Source organism: Uranotaenia lowii, chromosome 3, assembly GCF_029784155.1.
Source record: "Uranotaenia lowii strain MFRU-FL chromosome 3, ASM2978415v1, whole genome shotgun sequence".
Taxonomy (NCBI): domain Eukaryota; kingdom Metazoa; phylum Arthropoda; class Insecta; order Diptera; family Culicidae; genus Uranotaenia; species Uranotaenia lowii.
In genome coordinates, this window is record NC_073693.1 from 64,803,736 (window position 1) to 64,825,711 (window position 21,976).

General features: G+C 37.4%; 1 protein-coding gene and 1 non-coding gene across 2 annotated transcripts in view; both read left to right on the top strand.

The window, feature by feature from the left end:
- Positions 1-21,976, top strand: part of LOC129751575 (BTB/POZ domain-containing protein 2) — a 90,626-nt gene that overhangs the window by 3,669 nt on the left and 64,981 nt on the right. The gene's annotated exons all lie outside the window — the stretch shown is intronic.
- On the top strand, positions 21,651-21,722 carry Trnag-ucc (transfer RNA glycine (anticodon UCC)). Its single transcript has one exon. It is a non-coding gene; the product is annotated as a tRNA-Gly (tRNA).

Below are 21,976 nucleotides of genomic sequence, written 5' to 3' on the forward strand. Positions count from 1 at the left end.
AACTGATAAAGGAGAGAAAATTGAAAATAAAGTTTTGATTTTTCACAGTTGGACCGAATCAAGCCCATTTCAGAAGGACGTGCGATTATTGGAGTCAACTTTCAAGAGGTTTTCTGCATAGCAGTGATGAATTTAACAACTACAAACATGTTCAAAGCTATGATAAAACACTAAAAAACTAATTTGCAGGCTCGAAGAATCAAAAAAACTTGTTTTAATAGCTGTTCAGTCCGACAAGCGGACTGAGAAGAGAGCGAGAGGGGATGAACGCGAGAGGAGCGCCAGCCAATCAGCGAGCAGCAGTCGACGGGAAGAAAGTATAAAAACGCGCGCTCCCGCGCGTTGCGTCATCAGTCTTTTTTCAACCATCATCGCGGAAACATCAATCCAGCAGAGCAACCGGAGAGTAAGGAAAAGAAGGACCAGCCAGCAGTGGCCTTCTCTGAGACCACCCGAGGAGAAGAAGCCGCCGATACTCGTCGTAGTGTGAATTAGTGGAAATAGTCCGAGAAATAAATCCAGAATGTTCCAGTACTAAAGTGTGTTGTTCCTCTGTGCTTCCTCCTCGCTTGCTTCCGATCCAATCGGCTCTTATCAGAGCCCCACCTTAGAAGAGTTTAGTTCGCGATCACTGTGGTGACGGTGATCGATCGGCCTTGGCCTCCAGGCAGCCAGTCCGAGGACCTGCCTCCACTGGTGAGACAACCACCAGGGGTTGTCTAAAAGAGGCTCGCTCCCGCAGGGGGAGTGAGTCCCATCAGTGGTTGTTTTGCCAAGCGCCGCTCCTACAGTCCAATGGCTTTTCATGGCCACAACATGAAATGGTCCTTCGAACCGGATGTAGAAGCCGGTACCTTCCGACGGAATACCTCCGTCTTTGAGAGAGCGGATCGGAGAGCAACGTGATGTGAACGAAGCATGGAGGAAGAAAAGACAAGCAAGAGACAATGAATCCAGATCCAGCGAGAAGAAACGAGAATCTTCAGGCGCTTATCTACATCCGTGGATTGGCGCAGCGCAACATCCAGCGAATTAAGACGATTCTCCAGCGAGCAGAAAACGAAAAGGTTGGGCTAACCGCAGCTCAACTGAGGGTTTATCATCGAAGTGTCGAGTGCTCTAAGGCTGAGTACTCCAGGCATCACCAAGATATCATCGCACTGTCGTCACCAGCCGACCGAGAGCAGCAAGACGACATTTACTTTGAGTTCGTGGCGCTATACGAAGAGGTATCCGTGGCAATCGAGAGTCAGCTCGAATGGGTTCGAGCACTGCCAATTCAACAGCCACAGCCTGAAAGTTGCCAGCGACAATTGGTCCCCCCAGAAAAGGCGAGTCTTCCACCTAAAGATCGCAAAAAGGTCGAGCGATCCAAGCAAGCGGGTCCAGCAGCAGAAGCGAAATCCATGCCACGATCATCAGCCCGGGTTCACATTCCAGCGAGAGAGCCATTGACAAGCAGTACGTCGCCGAACATTGCTGATTCGAACGTTCCAGAAAGTTCGTCAGAGGTTCCAGAAAGTTCGACGACAACCTCCAACCGGGACTTCATGCCAGGTTCAGCAGCTCGGGTTCGCATTCCAGCAAGCGAGCTACTGACAAACGATGTGTCGCCGAACACTTCTGATTGGAAGGTTCCAGAAAGTTTGACGACAACCACCAACCGGGACAACTTCTCACTTTCCGGTGGGGAGTATGTTCAGTCCGACAAGCGGACTGAGAAGAGAGCGAGAGGGGATGAACGCGAGAGGAGCGCCAGCCAATCAGCGAGCAGCAGTCGACGGGAAGAAAGTATAAAAACGCGCGCTCCCGCGCGTTGCGTCATCACCCAAGTAACAATTTTAGCTTTATTATGATCAGCAAAATGTCGTTTGGACCATAGCATTAATCTTCATAAAAAGCTAAAGTACATTCCATAACATCACCTGGACTCTAATAAAGCCAAAATTAGGCTATTTGGCCCTATCCTAGGAACGTCATCATGACCAATCATTGTTAGTCATCAATATTGGTCACCAAAGCTTTTAAAAAGCTATTATAAAACATGTTAGAAATTTTTGTTTTTTTTTCGGTTCTGTCAGTTCTCGGAGTTTTTTTTTGTTTTTTCCAGCAACCGTAATGGTTGATGAATGATGATTGCATTATTCAGATATGAATCTGGTAAAATTAATGGCTAAAAAACCAATGTTTTACCCATATAATGAGCGTCTTTTCTACTGCCAGTCAAGATTTTAGGTAAAATGTATATGAAATAGTATCTTAAAATAAATGCGCCTCGTCAAATCTGATGGTCAATCATGATGGGATTGATGGAAAAAAGGCCTGAAAAAATATTTTCCAATGCTGGCATTGTGAATCCATCAACATGGCGTCATTTTGTACCCTTCGATTTTGCAACCAACATGGCGTGAGTCAATTCATAGTTTTATTATGGTTTAATGATGACCCCAAAAAAAGCTACGATTTGACGTTTCTCTCGCAAGCAAACCAATTACACGCTAAGGTTGAGTTCCTCATTTCTGAGTTGTTAATCATTAGTACAGTAAATGAGGACAGACTTTTTGAATGAAAAGGGATTGGTTTTCAATGACCCGTGGAATAAATCATGAGTTGAAGTCAAATTTCGTTGTCTGACGCCATCTTGAAATCCAAGATGGCGGCTTCCGCTGAACTTTAAAATGGTGTAAATGACTTGAAATCGCATGAAACCCCAACAAAATGGGTATCGGGTGAAAGTGCTAAACGAGTAGAAGTCGAATTTCGCTATCCGACGCCATCTTGAAATCCAAGATGGCGGCATCCGCTCAACTTTTAATGCTTAATGCTGACAAAAAGTCGCATTAAACCACCACTATACGAGTATTGAATGAAAAGGCTAAGCTAGAAGATGTCGATTTTTTTCTTTCCGACGCCATCTTGGAATCCAAGATGGCAGCTTCCACTGAATTTAAAATGCTGTTAATCAATGAAAATCGCTTGAACACAACTTTTTTTCACGTAATACTACATTAAAACTACTATTTTAAAACAATTTAGATCATTTTAAATCACTTTTATTATTTTTTCATTATGTTTCTAATGCATTTAGAACTTTTCTTGTTTTGTTTATAGTTTTTGATTTTTTTATTTGCCATTTATGTAATTCTTTTATTCCTATCATGCTATTATGTCTAAATTTTATTGGTCTTATTCTAGCGAAAACTATAAGGTTATGTTGTTTCTGTTAACCGTCTGATTTTGGCACATGTGCCAAATTCGATGTTTCCAAAATCGAATGTTGCCAAAAACGAACGGGGTCTGTATTGTGGTAGTTTTTGTGGGATTTTCAGTCACTTACAAATTTTTAGAGAAACGCGAAAAGAGATATTTGACTTCTATCATTTAGCCTTAGCACCCAATACAATATATTTGGGAGTTTCATGCTATTTTCATTCATTTACAGTATTTTTAAGTTCAGCTGAAGCCACCATCCTGGATTTCAAGATTGCGTCAGAATGCAAAAATAAACTTATTATAGCTTATCCCAATTGACAAATATCCATATTTTGGAGGTTTCATGCGATATTCAATGATTTAGAGCATTTTTTAAGTTTATAGAAAGCTGCCATCTGGGATTTCAAGATGGCGTAAGATAGCAATATTCGACTTCTACTCGTAAACCCCTTCACCCACTACCAATTTGGATTTCATGTCATTTTAAGTCATTCACTATATTTTAAAGTTTAGCGGAAGCCGCCATCTTGGATTTCAAGATGGCGTAAGATAGCGTAATTCAACTTCTACCGGTTGATTTCTTTTAACTTATACCCCTACAATATAGGTTTTATGCGATTTTCAGTCATTTACAGTATTTTTAAGTTGAGTGGTAGCCGCCATCTTGGATTTAAGATGGCGACGGGCAACGAAATTTGACTTCTACTCGTTTATTACTTTCACCTTATAACCATATTGTGAAGGTTTCACGATATTTTCAGTAATTTTCAGCTTTGAAAATAAAAGAGGGAGCCGCCATCTTGAATTAATGATGGCGTCAAGCTTTTTTTTCCTACTATTTGGGCCCTTTCACTCAATACTCATATTGTAAAGATATTCATACCACTTTCGGTGATTTCAAGTTTTCAAAGATGTATTTTTTTAATTTAAACTCAAAACCAACACGCATAACTTACCAAAAATGTGTAAAAATGGGAGTTCCAATTCAAATATGTGCTATCTAATCTGAGCGTGTCCTGTTTTGACATTTTGATCGAGAACTGTCACTAAGTTTTATGGCGGTTTAATAATCAGGCACTGAGTGCTATTATAGAACATGCAAAAGAAAGCTTGGAGCAAACTTCTAAGTTTGTGTTTTATTATAGTTTTAAAAAAGCATTCATAACTCTTTCAAAATAACTAAAACAGTATGTTTAATAAAAGTTTTATTAGCGTTTTCAAAACCATCTGCAAACATATGGTCGAAAAAAAATATAAGCATTCTGCATGACCATAATAAAACCGTCATAAAAAGAGCTGCACAAAAAAATGCCATAATTAAACCATAATAAAACTTCCTAATGCTAGTTGGCATAATCTGTGTTACTTGGGCAGTCTTTTTTCAACCATCATCGCGGAAACATCAATCCAGCAGAGCAACCGGAGAGTAAGGAAAAGAAGGACCAGCCAGCAGTGGCCTTCTCTGAGACCACCCGAGGAGAAGAAGCCGCCGATACTCGTCGTAGTGTGAATTAGTGGAAATAGTCCGAGAAATAAATCCAGAATGTTCCAGTACTAAAGTGTGTTGTTCCTCTGTGCTTCCTCCTCGCTTGCTTCCGATCCAATCGGCTCTTATCAAAGCCCCACCTTAGAAGAGTTTAGTTCGCGATCACTGTGGTGACGGTGATCGATCGGCCTTGGCCTCCAGGCAGCCAGTCCGAGGACCTGCCTCCACTGGTGAGACAACCACCAGGGGTTGTCTAAAAGAGGCTCGCTCCCGCAGGGGGAGTGAGTCCCATCAGTGGTTGTTTTGCCAAGCGCCGCTCCTACAGTCCAATGGCTTTTCATGGCCACAACAATAGCAATTTGACCCATGTCGAAAATAGGTCCTACTAAATTCCTTAGGGACTTATTATGGACCACTCAACATAACCTGAGTATAAAACTTGCTGTTAAACGTTCATGAACGTAATAACACGTTGTATGACGATATGAAACGAATTGTGAATTCTATTTCAATCGCTTATTATAAATAAAATTTGGAATTTTGGCATTATTTTATTTAATCAACTCGCTAAAGCCCAAACCCGCCTTTAGACGGGGTTCATTTCGATTGGCATAAAATCAAGCCATTCATTGTTTTAACTTACTTTTTGCGCACTTAAAAACAAGAAAAAACTGGGAATGTATCAATTTTTTTTTTTTTTTTTTTGTTAATTCTTTATTTGAAACGGCTCATACCTTTAGGCTTTAAGGAGCCAAACTCTTTTTGTTTTTTTTTACAATAGTTTGCTTACTTCTAGTTCACTTTTTTTTTAAAGAAAAGAAAATAGATAGGGAAATATGAAAATAAAAAGAATTATAGACGAAGATCAATAGCTTTAAGGAAAAGATATATTTCGAACATGTAGTCCAAGTCTATCACTGCCAGCACATCTCTCACTGGAACATAGGGTGGTTTTCCTCGGGCCCGAAGGGAGTCTATGAAATTCGTTCTAGCGACAAGATGGACCTCGCACGACCAAACAATATGCTCGATGTCGTGGTAACCTTGGCCGCAACTACACAAATTGCTGCCAGCAATATCAAAACGATAGAGTACCGCGTCTAAGGAACAATGATTGGACATGAGACGGGAAAATATACGAATAAAATCCCGACTCAGGTCCAATCTATTAAACCATGGTTTAAGGCTTACCCTTGGGATAATCGAGTGCAGCCACCGACCATCCTCATCCTCGTCCCATTTGCGTTGCCAGTTGACAAGAGAGTTTCTTCGAACTGAAAAGTAAAATTCGTTGAAGGCGATTTCACGCTGATACGTGTCACCTTCCATCGCCCCCACCTTTGCCAGAGAGTCTGCCTTCTCATTACCCTCTATCGAACAATGGGAGGGAACCCAAACAAAGGTGATGGTAAAGCGACGTTTTGATAAAGCACTCAAACTATCCCGTATCTTCTCGAAGAAGTATGGCGAGTGCTTTCCCGGTTTTATTGAGTGAATTGCTTGAACAGAACTCAGACTATCCGTTACAATAAAGTAGTGCCCGACTGGCCTTGAAGCGATACTGTCCAAAGCCCAATGAATTGCTGCTAACTCTGCTATATACACAGAGCATGGTGACTCGAGGCTGTAAGAGGCGCTAGATATTTCGTTGAACACTCCAAATCCTGTTGATTCCTCTATAAGTGATCCATCAGTAAAGTACATTTTATCAGCATCGACGTGTCTATATTTAGCTTCGAAAATTCTTGGAATCAGAAGTGGACGATGCGGATCCGGGATTCCACGAATTTCCTGCTGCATAGACAAATCAAACTGAACAGAAGAATTATCGTAGTCTGGGCTACAAACACGAGCAGGAGAATACGAAGAAGGGTTTACCTGCATTGACATGAGGACATGGTATATAGACATAAATCTTGTATGAAAATTTTGCTCAAGTAACCTTTCAAAATTAACGATCACCAATGGGTTCATGACCTCACACCTGATGAGGAACCGAAGTGATAGTAGATTGAATCGATCTTTCAAAGGGAGTATTCCTGCCAAAACTTCAAGACTCATGTTGTGCGTTGAGGGCATACAGCCCAAAGCGATGCGAAGACAACGGTATTGGATACGCTCGAGTTTTATGAGGTGAGTTTTGGCAGCCGACTGGAAACAGAAGCTACCATATTCCATAACTGAGAGGATAGTTGTTCGATACAATTTTAAAAGATCTTCTGGATGGGCTCCCCACCAGGTGCCAGTGATTGATCGGAGAAAATTGATTCTCTGTTGGCATTTTCCTTTCAGATACTCAATGTGTGCTCTCCAGGTACATTTGGAATCAAACCAAACCCCAAGATACTTAAAACACCTCGATTGAGTGATCGTCCTGCCAAGAAGTTGGAGCTGTGGTTGAGCTGGTCTATGCTTTTTAGAGAAAACCACCAACTCCGTTTTCTCTGGAGAGAACTCGATTCCAAGCCCCAAAGCCCAGGATGACAATCTGTTTAAAGTATCTTGTAAAGGTCTGTGCAGATGTGACTCAGTATTACCTGTTACAGATACTACGCCATCATCTGCAAGCTGTCTTAAAGTGCAGCCTTCAGAGAGACAACTGTCGATGTCACTTACGTAAAAGTTGTACAAAAGTGGGCTTAAACATGAACCCTGCGGGAGACCCATGTAGGAGGTTCTTCTAATTGCAATATCTCCGTGAGCAAAGTTCAGATGTTTCTCACAAAGCAAGCTGTATAAGATGTTGTTCAATAGAGGAGGCAGACCCCGGGAGTGCAACTTGTCTGACAAAACCTCTATTGAGACTGCATCAAAAGCTCCCTTTATGTCTAGAAACACCGAAGCCATTTGCTCACGTTTTGCGTACGCCATTTGTATCTCTGAAGACAGCAAAGCAAGACAATCGTTTGTCCCTTTGCCCCTTCGAAACCCAAATTGAGTATCTGAAAGGAGACCATTTGCTTCTACCCATTTATCCAAACGAAACAAAATCATTTTCTCCATCAACTTGCGTATACAAGACAACATCGCTATAGGACGGTACGAATTCGCATCGGATGCTGGTTTTCCGGGCTTTTGGATAGCGATGACTTTCACTTGTCTCCACTCTTGGGGAACAATGTTGTTCTCCAAGAATTGATTAAATAAATTTAACAAGCGAAATTTTGCTGCGTCCGGAAGGTTTTTCAACAAGTTAAATTTGATTTGATCAATTCCCGGAGCTGAATTGTTACAAGAGAGGAGCGCAAGTGAAAATTCGACCATCGAAAAGCTGGAATCCAGACCACACCTATCAGAAGGCACGTTCCGGATTATTTTTTGCACAGGTGTAGAATCTGGACAGACTTTCCGTGCGAAGTTGGATATCCATCTATGTGTATATTCTTCACTTTCATTTGTAGATGATCGATTACGCATGCTTCGTGCAACTTTCCATAAGGTACTCAAGGATGTTTCCCTTGATAAACCACCCACAAAATTTCTCCAATACGCCTTTTTCTTCCCTTTGATCAATTTTTTGAACTGATTTTCAAGGGAAACGTATGATTCAAAAAGGACGAGGGTTCCATGTTTTCGAAAATCTTTGAATGCTTTTGATTTGTCCTTATAAAGCTTGGAACACTGCTGATCCCACCATGGATTTGGGGGCCTTCGAAGAACAGTTGAATCTGGGATGGGTTTTGTTTGGGCGCAAAGTGCACTTTCATGGATCAAACGTGAAAGGAAGTGATACTCTTCCAAAGGAGGTAAAACATTCATAGAATCAATGGCATCTGTTATTTCGTCCGAGTACTTTTTCCAGTCGATGTGTCTTGTAAGGTCATATGCCATATTTGTTGAATTTGAAGTGCTGGCCCCATTGGTGATTGTAATTTTGATTGGCAAGTGATCACTACCATTGGGATCAGGGATTACCTTCCACTGGCAATCCAATGATAGTGAATTTGAGCAGAGTGAGAGGTCAATTGCACTTGGTCTTGCAGGAGGTTTAGGTACTCGTGTTTTTTCACCCGTGTTCAAAATTGTTAAATTGAATCTGTCACAAATGTCATAAATAAGAGTAGAACGACAATCGTCAGTTTGTTCTCCCCAGACAGTTCCATGTGAATTGAAGTCACCCAGGATCAACCTTGGCTCAGGAAGCACTGAGCACAGGTCCTCTAGGTGATTTCGATCCACTGCAACTCTATGAGGCCAGTACAAACTGACAACGCATAAGTCCTTACCTCTTATAGTTGTATGACATGCAACAGCTTCAATTCCTCCTGATAAAGGGAGGTGGATTCTATAAAAGGAGTGGCGCTTATTGATCCCCAAAAGCACCCCTCCATAAGAATCGTTGCGATCCAGACGGATGATGTTAAAGTCGTGGAAGGAGATGTTTGATTCAGAAGAAAGCCATGTTTCAGAAAGGGCAAAAATATCGCAACTAGTTTCATGAAGAAGAAATTTGAACGGATCCAGTTTAGGGATAATACTACGACAATTCCACTGTAACACAGTGATATCTCCGACCTCTCGGCGTAAATTAGCCATCGAGAGAGATAAACACTGAAATGAGGGGCCAAGTTTGCATCAATTGCTTCAAAAATGTCTTTAATACAGGAAGCATTGTTGTTACAATGCTTCTGATGGATTCAGAAACGTTGAAAAACGAAAACATTCCATTTAGAATGTCAGCCAACTTAAACAATCCCGGCTGGGAAGTGGATTCTGACAAAACTGCATTTTTCATGGGGGCCTTTGAGGTCCCTGCTGGAGTTGGATTATTCTGTGGTGAAAATATCGTGCGGAATCCAGGAGGATTTAGTTTTTGTTGTTCTGCAGCATTCGGCTTTTTAGGGACACTGATTGGAGGGCTCATTGTAGGGATTTTCTTGGGTATTTTGGGTGTCTTGGGAGTTGTTTTAGCACGTTTCCGGGAGTTCGCAACGAAAACAAAAGGGTTCTCCTCGTCAGTCGCCTCTTCGTTGTCAACTGGCAACACAGAAAAGATGTTACTCGAATGAGGTTGGGCCAGTGGAGAAGCGCTCTTTAAGATAGAGGCATAAGAACGTCTCGATCGTTCTTTTAAAGAGCGCTTCTGTTTATCCCAGCAACTCTTGAATGCTTCGCACGAAGAGATGTATCAATTTTTTATAAAGTAATTAATTTTTATTTTTCTTAAAAATTATTGACAGTTTGGTCTAAAAGTTAAAACCATTCAGGGTTGAATTTCGAGAATAAAAAATACTTGGTAAGGCAGAAGAGACGGAATATGAACCCCGTCTAAAGGAGGGGTGGGAAAAAACGACAACAAGGCGGCAAATATGTAACGAATTCAATTTTTAACAGTTGAAATATCTCAATTAATAGTAAAACAGTTTTAACAAAAGATGTATACAACTATAACTATACAAGTTTAAAAAATTGTTGAAATGTGTAAAAATTTCAAGCGAAAAAGTACTTATAATCTAGTTTTTTAGCCTCAGGGGTTATGCTATTTTTGAAAGAAAAAAAATTGTTGAAAAATCGTTAATTTTTTCGTAGAACAAAAATTGTTTGAAAGCTAAAACTGAATTTTTGTGATTTTTTTAGCGAAACAAACTAGCTTTTAGATTGTTAAAAAGATCGCATAATTCTCGCAAATTTTATATTTTTCAAGTCTATGTATTCTACAGAACTGCAGCCAAACCAAATCCAATATCGCGGAGTTGATGATGTCAGACTTTTTTATGGGTCGCCTGAAGGAGGTTTGCGTTCTAAAAATTGATCCTAAAGATAAGCCGACTAGCCAGTATTTAACACTGCAAAACAAATTTCTTCGAGATTCCAGTGTGATGTCGGAAATTTCAAAACATTTGAAACACACTGTATAACAAAGGAGTTTTTCTGTTTTACTCTATTCTAATCGAACAAACAAAATTTGACAACAACAATGAAAAAGGACAATTTGGAAAAAAACTTATTGAGTTTAAGGGTGGTCCAAAATAGGTCCAGAGGGTGGTCCAAAATAGAAACATGGTGGTCCAAAATACCGACCAGAGTCATGATCAAAGAAACGAGTTTTTAGGCTTAAATCTTGTTAGATTGTAACAAACAACGATATGTTTCGATAGAAAAAGCCTTGCTCTTCGTAATGAACGGATAAAGCAATCAAAAATTGTAAACTGTACTGTTTTATTTCAGAAAATAGCAAAGCCACTTCCCAAAGCGGTCCAAAATAGGTCCGTTACCCTATTATGTTATGTTTTTATCAATTTTGTATGAGAGCCCTCCCTTCCTTTATTAGGAGGGGTACGAAAGTATCTTAGAAACCATCTCCGACCCCAACAACTCTTACATGCCAAATTTAAAATTGATCGGTTCAGTAGTTTTCTAGTCTATAGGGAACACACAGAGTGGTCCCGATGGCTTACCGAACTTGGTCCTTAGAAAGTGTGTTAACGGACTCGAAGCACCCATACACCGCCTGTTCTCAGACTTACTTCACGAAGGATTTTTTTCGAAGTTTTGGAAGTTTTCGCACATCGTACCGATACATAAAAGTTCTTCTAAGCTTTTAGTTGAAAATGATCGTGGAGTGGCAATACTTTTTGCCATACTAAAGCTTTCCATCGTTCACGAATTTGGAAAATGTCGGACGTTCAACATGGTTTTCAGAGACGGCGGTCGACCGTGACAAATCTTGGCGAATTTGTATCGCGAACTTCACAGTGAATGATGCGAGGACTTCAAGTCGATACTATATACACTGACATGTCGAAAGCATTTGATGTGATCGAAATCAATGCTCGTCTTCCCGTACTTTGCAAGAATGGAATTGCTGGGAACTGCCTTAAATGGATACATTCTTACCTTATTGAAAGAATTCAGTATGTGAGGCTGGGAAATGTCAGATCTGGTGCATTCTCGGTTAACAGTGGTGTACCACAAGGGAGTCACTTGGGACCCCTTCTTTTCATCACTGTTATGAACGAGTTTCCCGAAGTTCTGTACGACGTGTTTGTGTTGATATATGCTGATAGTCTGGAAATATTTCTTCCAGTTCGTCACCAGAAGGATTGTTCGATTCTGCAAAACGCATTGTAATGATTTTCAGAATGTCGCGAAAACTGTGGATCGAAAATTAACGCATCGAAATGTAGCATTATTTCATTTTCTCGGAAAACATCGAACATAATCTATGAGTATAGTCTCGAAAACAGCTTGATCATTACTAGGAAGACGTCGGTAAAAGATCTTGGAGTGGAGATGGACAGAGAACTGAATTTCTCTAAGCACATAGAGCAAGTTGTAACCAAAGCAAATTAAATGTTTGGAATGGTGAGCAGAATTTGTTAGTGCGGACTTCAATTGAGTACGGCAGCATTGTTTGGCAATCGTACTACAACGTTCACATCAATAGACTGTAGAGAGTCCAAAAGAAGTTTCTCAAATACGCGCTATGAAACCTTGGATGGTAAGAGGAAATGCCGGTTTATCGAGCCCTGTGTATGCTGGTCGGAATGGATTTGCTTGAAAATCGCAGGAAGTCAATTGACGCGATGTTTTTGAAGGATTTCGCAAGTGGAAGGTATTATTCGCCGTACTTGTTTTCACAGATATCTTCCAACGAAGGACGCAATAGTTTGCGCAGCATGGGGACGTTCCAGCTATCAAACAGGATCCAAAATTACGCAAGAAACGAACCAATGTACAGGATGATGGCACTTTACAATGTATGTATATGTAGAAGAAATCGACTTGAATATGTCCAGAAACCAAATTAAAGCTAGTATTAAGAAGTATTTTACTACAAATTAAAGTCGATGTTTGGTCGATGTTTTTTTAAGTTTAGACTCAGATAAAAGGCTTAGCCTGGGATCATTAATAAATAAACTAAACTAAACAGACCGACAGACAAACATTCATTTTTATATATATTTATGTATATTTTTTAATTCAAATGAGTTTTTGAAACATTTTCATGTAGTTTTTTTTTAATTTCGAAAACCATGCTTAAGAAGTTTATGACAAAATTTCAGGAGTTTTAGAATTTAAAGAATTTAAAAAAAAAATTGAGCTGAAAAGTTGAATTGAGTTGAAAATCTTAATAAATTCAAAATTTTTTGGAAATGCCATAATGATGAGATATTAGGTGGTATAAAAAAACCTAGCAATTGCTTTAAAATGTGCTTAGCCAAATCGAGCAGTCAAGCAGCAGTTGCTCAAATCTGAAGCAATTGCTTGGCAAATCCCCTAGTAATTTTTTGTAACGTCTTGAATTCATCAAATAAGTAATTTTGCAATTCAATTCAATTCAAATGGCGTTTTCAATATGAATAAACAAAAATTGAAATGAAAATCCATTTATTTTTCATATTCTTGGCGTTGTATGAAATGATTCATCTTACATGAAATTAAACAAATTAATCTTTAGTAAGTATTTCAGAATGCCCGGATTTATCCAACGAAAAACTTGCGAAAAGCTACCGGGAATTGTTGAAGAAGACCAAATCAGCCCGAACTTGGATAAAAATTGTAATAAATTCTTCTAGGAATTTCCAGGTATGATTTATTATTTTATTATCATATTTTTTAAAGCAATGTGATTACACCACTACAATCGGTATGAAATTTCGTTTCTGATGAATACGAATTTATTGCGGAAATGTTGCCTGGATATAATTCTCAAAATCCAGTGCAAAGTTGAAATTAAGCGCTAGAAAACCTTTTGTCAATTGCCAATTGAAAAAAAAGTTCGGAAACCAGCTAACTTTGAAAACTCGTCAAAAATTCTGAGTTCCGTATTTTGAAAATCTTATGATGCGAAAATGTGCCAAATAAAATTGTTTGATACTCGAATTAAACTACCTATACTTTTGAAAAAATCTGAACTTCAAGAGACATGGATTTTGAGTTCAATATAACATGTTGATACATTGAAATTGCAAACCTTGAAAGAAATTTAAAAAGAACAATGAATTTTTGTAGTAGCCATAAAAAGTAAAAAAAAAAACACATTTCTAAATCCTCTACAACATACGACTCCATATTTGGTTTCGAACTTTTTTCAAATATTTTGAGCATGATTCAGTACTATCAAACATTACAAACTATATTTATAATTAAAAAAAACTGATATCGTACATTATTCTAAAAATTAAAATAATTGAAAAATAGATCTTTTTTTGGGAAATAAAAATATTTTCATGCAGTAGAGGATTAGTTTGTTATGCAGAAAAATGAGGATTTGATTTCAGTGAAAATAGTAACAGTTAATTGTTCAAAATATATTTTTATGTTGAGTCGATTTCTCGGGGTAAAATTATGAGAATTAGATAACTGTTTCGGTTATTAATAGAGTTATAACGTATTTTATAATGTTTGCTTAAAAACATCCCCTGTATCAGGAAAACAAATCTTATAAATTTCTTCAAACACATGTTAATTTAAAATTAACTTTAAGGATTTATGCAAAAACAAGTTGAAAAGGTTTTAAACTTCAAAACACATAAAATATTCAGCAACTATGAGGTAAGTTATAAATAAAAGCAAATAACAGTACGACGATCGCTAGATAAAGTCCACTGAGGAGGAGCGAAACGCCGGAAGTAGCTCTAAACGTTTGGACAAATTGGCATGTAATTTTCGTTCTCGCCGAAAAAAGTCGATGAAAACAAAAAATAAGTTATAAAATGCAGTTTACAATAAAAACATGATATGTACATGTTTTCAAATATGTAAAGCCTTTGTTTCATAAATTGATTGTGCCGTCCTGAATTCGAATCATTTGTCAGATTCTGTCAAATCTAGTTCTGGTGGTATTGGGCTTTGAAATTTCAAAAATACTTGAAAAAATGCTATTTGTGACATTATTAAGGTCATTTATGAGCTTTCGATATAAAAGTTTTAAATTATATTTACAACTTGGTTGAAGACTTCAATTTTTTTTAACTTATGCTTTTAAAAAAATATTTGATTCATTGTGATTCAACAATATCCCGAAATATCCTTAAATTCTCATTTTTCACCAGACTGTGAAAAATAAACTTGAAGGACGCTCTGTTTTTTCAAAAGTTTCAACTATTCGCGGTCTTCGTAAAAGTTGATCATTGATTCGAAACCTACGATTTGAGGTATCTAAGAAAAGTTATAAAATATGGCTAACAAATTTCACCCCCAGGAAAACGAAAGAACGTAAATTTGATGGACTTGTGCTATCGAAAAGAAATAAACTAAAAAAAATCAATATTATTGCTAAAAATTTGTTATTTTGGCATGGGTCTTTTTTAACATTCAAATTCAAGGATTTTATTTCTTAAGTGCGTCACTCAAAACACAAAAATGTATGTTTTGAGGAATGTTGATGCAATGTTGAATCTTCTATCGACATAATTGCAAATGTAAAAAAAAGGAAAAATGTTCACTGGATTTTTTTAAATTCAATTTCAATTTTCGTCACGGACAGGTTAGAAAACAGTTTATCCGAAATTTTCGCAAATTTTTGAAGCAACCTCTACATATTCCAGCTTTAAAATGTGTAATTTGAAATTTTCTGGATAAATTATGACCAACGATTGAAAAAAGTTAATTTTCCAAACCGTGCGTTTAATAGGTTTTTTTTATAACAAAGGAAATTTTCAGCGATGTCAAATGTATTATTATAAAGCTACAAAAAAACACTGTGTCATGCATAAAGACGATTGTCTTGTGTTAAACCCTTAAATAAAACGCTATCACTGGATAATAAAAAAAAAATTAGCATCTTTTACATTTCCATTCGAATTTTAACTGTAATTTGCTTTCTTTTATATGATTGATAGTTTTTTTTAAATAATTGTTATGATGTAATTTTTAAGAGACTTTTTGAATTTCTCATCTCATTCTTCAAGGCAGTTTTGCACTATGATTCCAGTAAAAATAGCGATTTTTTTTCAATTCAGAGGTAGTTGAAGAGAATTCAGAGAGTAATTTGAAAATTTCCAAACTTATGATAATCTTCTTACACACTTTTGAACTGTTGAATTCTGACTTGGAAATTGTATTTTGAATTTCTGGTTCAATCCCTGATTTTGGAACCAAAAGAGAATTTTAGTTTCATTTTGTAAACTTTCCCGGTTTTGGGTCTGAATTCCCGGTTTTCCCGGTTCTGTGACAACCTTGATTTGATTTACATGTCGAGGTCCATAAAACTATAAGTTTTGTAAAAATCGGTTGAGAAACAAGAGAGATATAGCTGTTTTAACCAAGGAGTGTCAAATTGACACTCAAGGTCTGATTAGAGAGTTTTTTCCCTAGACTTTCAGGGTGCGTCCATAAAAAAAGTAATGATGCAAGATTAAAGAATCCAAGAATTCATTGAGGGTCCCAGAAGATTTGGATGCTCCCGAAAAAAGTTACAAGACGCCAAATTTGCAATAGTGTCTTATTGACACTTAAGAGTGGATTATGGTTAAAAATTATAAATGATTGTTTAAATAAAATGGATGTTTTGAATTCCTTAATCAACAGGCTCTGAATTCGATGAGTCCTAATGAAAGTTAGCCCTGTTTTTCCTAGATATTATTGACGTGAATTACAGTAAATCCATTATCATTGCATATTACATCATGTGAATACCTCTCTTAAAGTTTATGTGCCAAGTAGAAAAGTGTAATAAAACAAACCGAAGAAGATTGTGTGCCTACACAAGAAAATTATAAAGAACTTAAGTTCTTATTAGATCATCTTCCTACAATACGTGGTTTTATAAATCACTCGAGCAGAATGACTTCACTTACTATTTTGATTTCTGACTCGTTCAATGACGGTGTTAATTACTTGTAACGTTTATAAAACGAAACTTTTTTCTGATGAGCGTTCAAAGATTCAATGATAAAATCTACTAAGATGGATGCGTACTGAGGATTTGTTTTCAAGATGTACAAAGTTTTTAACGAATCATTATCACGCTGCTCTTAATCATATTGACGTAGTCAGCTTAATTTGAACTTAAAGCGCCTTTTTTTTAAATTAGCTTTTATACACTTGGCCCCCTCTCCAAGGCCCGAATATGTAATGAAGCATGATAATTTAAATTTATCTAACGTTTCAGCGCTGACGTTTGTTAGTTATCAGTTTTTACCGTTTTCAATGAAATAAAACCTAATATTTATGTTATAAAGCATGATAATTTGGATTTATCTAAAGTTGCAGCGTTAACGTTTGCTAATTATTAGCTTTTACCATTTTCAATGAAATAATACTAAAATATTACGATAAAAAATTGTTTGAACTGATAGGCGAAAATACGCTCGCATGGTTTGAATTATGGAAATTTACATTACTTTTTTCTTTAAAAAACGAACTCTCAATGAGTGTTAGGAAATATATTTTGCTCTTAAATAAAATTTTATTTTCTAATATTTTATTGTAACATACGTAGAGAAAGGTTTAATTTTCTAGCATAAAGAAGCGAGGTATAAAATGAAGGTAGCTTCCATTCATCGGCCGCGATCTTCCGATCTTCAACATGTTGCAAAGTTTCCCGACCTAGTTCAAACAAATCCCATTGCCCTATTGACCGGCTAAAAAAACCTGGTTCAACAAATATTTTTCGTAACAGAACGCACCAAAACAAGTGCCCTACTCCTTAAAACTATAAGACAGAAGAATCGGTTTAATTATAGCTGCATGAAGTTTCACACACATTTTATTCCGCCAAGCGGCAGCAAAACCAAAACACCATCCGACGACGAGGAATGCATATAGTAGCCAGTAGGTAGTGGATATGGAGCAGAAAATTCTAAAACTCCTCTCATGTAGGCAAACAAACTATATTTAGTTTAGACAGGCTGACTCTGGTCCTAGCTTAACCTGTTGCATGTTGTGAATCACACAACTGGTGATGCTTGGGTTGAATCGTTGAATGCGAAAAAATATGCAAGCGGATTATGTTATTTATCAAAAAAATTTTGTTAACATTTGAAATCTTACTAAAGTAATGTTGACATCTGGAATAATTTACAGATTTATGATGAATTCTCGAGTTAATTTTTTTAAATTGAAATTCAAGACTATGTCGAAAAAGTTTTCCTTTGGGACGTTTACGTGCATAGGTTAGAGCATTTGACCATCTCGCTTCAGCCATATGAAGGCATAGTTTTGGCTAGAACCAAACGAGCCAAATACCTCAACGATTTTCCCAATGAATCATCCAACCGAGTTACGCCGGATGAGGCAAACACGGAAAAAGAAGGAGGTTCAGTGCTGGAGGAATGCAGCAAGACAGTAAACCTTGACACCGAATTTTCCTCCCATCATTCGTCATCGTTCTTCTCAGAACGGAACACCGTTAGACGAAAAAGAACAGTTCGAACGGAAATATTTATTCATGATGAAATGCACATATGCATAAATTTTTTGGGATATTTTTTACTGAACGTTTTATAAGCCTTTTCTAAGTGACAATTGAAATAAAAACTCCTAACGGTACAACAAATTAAAAAAACAAAGTTATAAGAGAAAGAAGCGATAAGAATTTCATTGCTGTAATCTTTAGGTTTTATAAAGAAAATATCGGAAAAATTTATAAACTCCAGGAGTTAAAGGTTTTGTGTTATCTTGAAACGCCCTTTTATGTATTTATGTATGTATGTTTTATTAGTTGATCTTTTGTTTAGTTGCCTTTTTGCTCGCTTTTTATTATAAATCCTCTTCCAGTACTATAAAACAGCTCAAATACTTCTTGGTTAAGGAGTGTATCGAAAATAAGTTATAAACACTTTTTTTTTCATTGTATTGATTTTATTGATGATTGATGATTCAAACAAAGAAACAGTTCGGAAGTGTTTTAAAAAGCTTGTTCTTACAGTTTATAAAGAAATACAAGTAAAAAAGTAATTATTAAAAATATTCTCGGACTTTCGACTTGACGCGTTTCATAAGGTTTTGTACAGCCGATATATTACACTTCTTGGCCGCAGCATCCCAATTTTTCTTGAAAACCGCCATGATCCTTGACGATAGCTCAATATCGTTCTATGGGGCGAAGTTGGGGGTAGTTTGGTGGGTAAATATCTTTCTCAACGAAATCCACTTCGATATCCTCAAACCATCTATTTAAGAGTGGATTTAGCGTAGAGGGCTGACGCCAAATAAGGGCAGAACAATGGTGAAGTCGTATGTTTCTTATATAGCAGCAACCTTTTCTGCAAACACTCCTTTTGGTAGATATCGGCATTTATTGTTCCTTTAGTAAAGAAACTTGCCGACTTCAATCCGCAGGAGCAGATTGCCTCCCACACAAGCATTTTCTGACCAAATTTTTCCACCTCAATCGAAGTCTCGTCACTCACATCCTCCCCAACAGCTGCAGTGTAGAATTGTGGTCCCAGAAGAGTACTAAGAGTACTGGAATCCACTTTTACAGAAGTTCATCGTCCACGCATCTGGCTTCTGCAAAATCCGATGATACAGTTTCCGGGCTCTGGTTTTGGCTCGTGATTTTTGTTCAGCCGTTTGTTTGGACACTTTCTGCTTCATGTATGTCTTCAGGTTGATCCACTTCTTGAACCGCTGTACCATTCCGATCGATGTCCCAGCTTTTTTCGCCAAATCCCGTATGGACATCGATCGATTCCGGTTGATGAGGTTGATTACCTTACGGTCCAGATTTGGGTCAGATGGTCCTGGTTTTCTACCTCTTCCTGGCAAATCATCGAACGTATAGTGTTACCCGAACTTGTGGATGATGGATTTTACGCTCGCCGGACGAATGCCGAAACCTTTTAGCCCCTTCATTCATCGAGACGCCCTTCTTTCGTATCCAAGTGTCCAACACACGAATTTTCACTTCTTTTTTAATTCGCGACATTTTGGGAGAAACGAATGGTTCAAACGAAAACAAAGCGCTAATTCACTCTTGACAGATCAAGATATACAGGTGAGCACAGTTGTGCGCGTTCACGCGTTAGTAAGTAGAAGGCCCAAATATGTTTATAGTTAATTTTCGATACACTCCTTAGGAGAATTCTGAGGGAAAAGTCATACCTAGTAATATGAGTTCTAAATTTATCCGAAATTTTCAACTCTTTATTAACATTTTCCTTAACTACAAAACGTCAATTATTCATCTGGCACCGCGAATTAGGAATTCTTACTCCTTATTTAGGAGACACAAGTTCTCAATATTCACAATGATAGCAGTCGCTAGCACAACAATCTGTCCAGTCAGTAGGTTGGGAATAATTACCTTGTGTTAAATCTAAATGTGTTAAGTAAATGTTGTGTTAAGTGATGAATCCCTGGCAAAAAAGTACCTTGCGTTCAATTAAATTTAGGTAAGAATGCCACCTACTGGTAAATTCCTGGAAATTAAAATTGTGTTAAATTGCCAGGTAAAAAAAGTAAACATATGGGTTTACTACTGGGACTCCACAACAACCTTCATTTACAATACACAGTTTCAATGAGGATGGTACGGTACCTAAAAAAAATTGACCAACGGAGGCAATAGTATTATAGCGCCAGCACTAAATTTTACTTCGGAAGTCCGGACCTCCGATCCCGAACTTACTTCCGAAGTTTTGACAGTTGTGTTTAAAAAACAGTGTATTATATGCAACGTTGCCACAAACAAATTTGTATCCACCAGAGTACCTCTAAATACATTAAGCGGGCCACAGACTACGCAACTTCTCTCCATTCAGAATATTTGTAGCCTGGAAAACATATTCTAAATGTGAAAAACAAATTTTAAAGTTGTTTTGATAACTTTTGCAGCAGTTTTCTTTTAATTCTAAAGATGTTTCATACAACGATCCCTAAAATTTTTGGTTTGTTCAAAGCGTATTTTTTTTTATTTACAACTAGTTTATTAAAGGCCTTTTACTTTTATAAAGTTTAAATGTGCCGAGGGTATCTGTTTCACTGGTTAGTAGGGAAGGGGGCCGTAATATCAAAGCGTATGTCTTTATAATTCTTATATTTATTTTATCTCGTTCTGAAATTTTAGATCAGAGTTTAAAGTGCAGTTTGAATTGTTTTTTTATCCCAATTCTGTTTAATTTCTTTAGCCATTAAAATAATTATTTTTAAATTTCCATTTCTATATTCTGAATGCTATTTAAATTCTGAACTTTTTTGTTCATTTAAATTTGATTACAACGCGAGCGTACGTACATATGTACGTGTACACATTTCAAACAGCTCTGGTATCGCTTTTCCAGAGTCAATCTTCGCCCCGAAACATCTGGCGAAGTTTGTAGATTGTTTATCAAATTGTGCGAACTAATCTTTGATTCCACGGGACGTTATATTTATGACCTAGCGTAAGAAAAATTACTGTGTAAAAACCATCTATTTACATCATTTCGAGAAAGAGTGAATCGATTGACGCACTTTTTTTGCGTTCGCCTTGCCCATCGTCTTTGTGATTTTCAAGTTTCAACTTAAAATTGTTTATCTTCGGTTTTGGATAGTCATATGAGACACCTTAGAGTTCTATATAAAAACCTCTTGTTAAATTCAACATTTGTTTTTAATTACTTTTTTTTTATTTTAACAGATTTATGATGTATCCTCCTAAATTTACAGCTCCCCTCTAATTTTCTTCGCTGTATCAGCGACGCCGACGCCGACTTGTATTAGAGCGCGCTCCACTTTGTTTTCGCGCTCGCCGATACGCACCGCTTAATATAGTCAAAATTAGTATAACAGGAATCGATTTCAGCCGGGGAAGTGTTAATGCCATCGTTTTCTTTTTTTAATTCTTTTCCAGCTCGGGGAAGCGGGAACTGACCAATAAAAATTTGTGCGAACGATTTGAAAAAAAAGCTTAATGGGTATTTTGCATATTTTAGGCATGTGACAGTCGAAGCTAGTCGGGGGAAAATTGCAAATTGATCCCCAATTTATTTTTGGCGATTTTGGAGTTTTGGAGCCTAGATTTAAAATAGATTAGGCCTGATAAACAGCGGTATGGTTGAAAACTTTGGAGCTATCACAAGCGTCGGTGGTGTAATGGTCAGCATAGTTGCCTTCCAAGCAGTTGATCCGGGTTCGATTCCCGGCCGACGCAATATTTTAAAAACATATTTTTCATTGTGTAATTTTATAAGGGATGTGTATCACTTAATCGAGCAAAGCTGGAGAAACCCGTCTTACCGAAAATTATGGTGGGGGAAAAGAATTGCTTCTACTGCCGATTAAATTTTTATTTGACCGAAAACTTATCATGGACTGGCAAATGGTGGATAATGTACAACACGATACCCCATAGTGGTCATATCATCTCTTATTCACAACTCCTATCTCTACCTCCCCGTGGTGCCG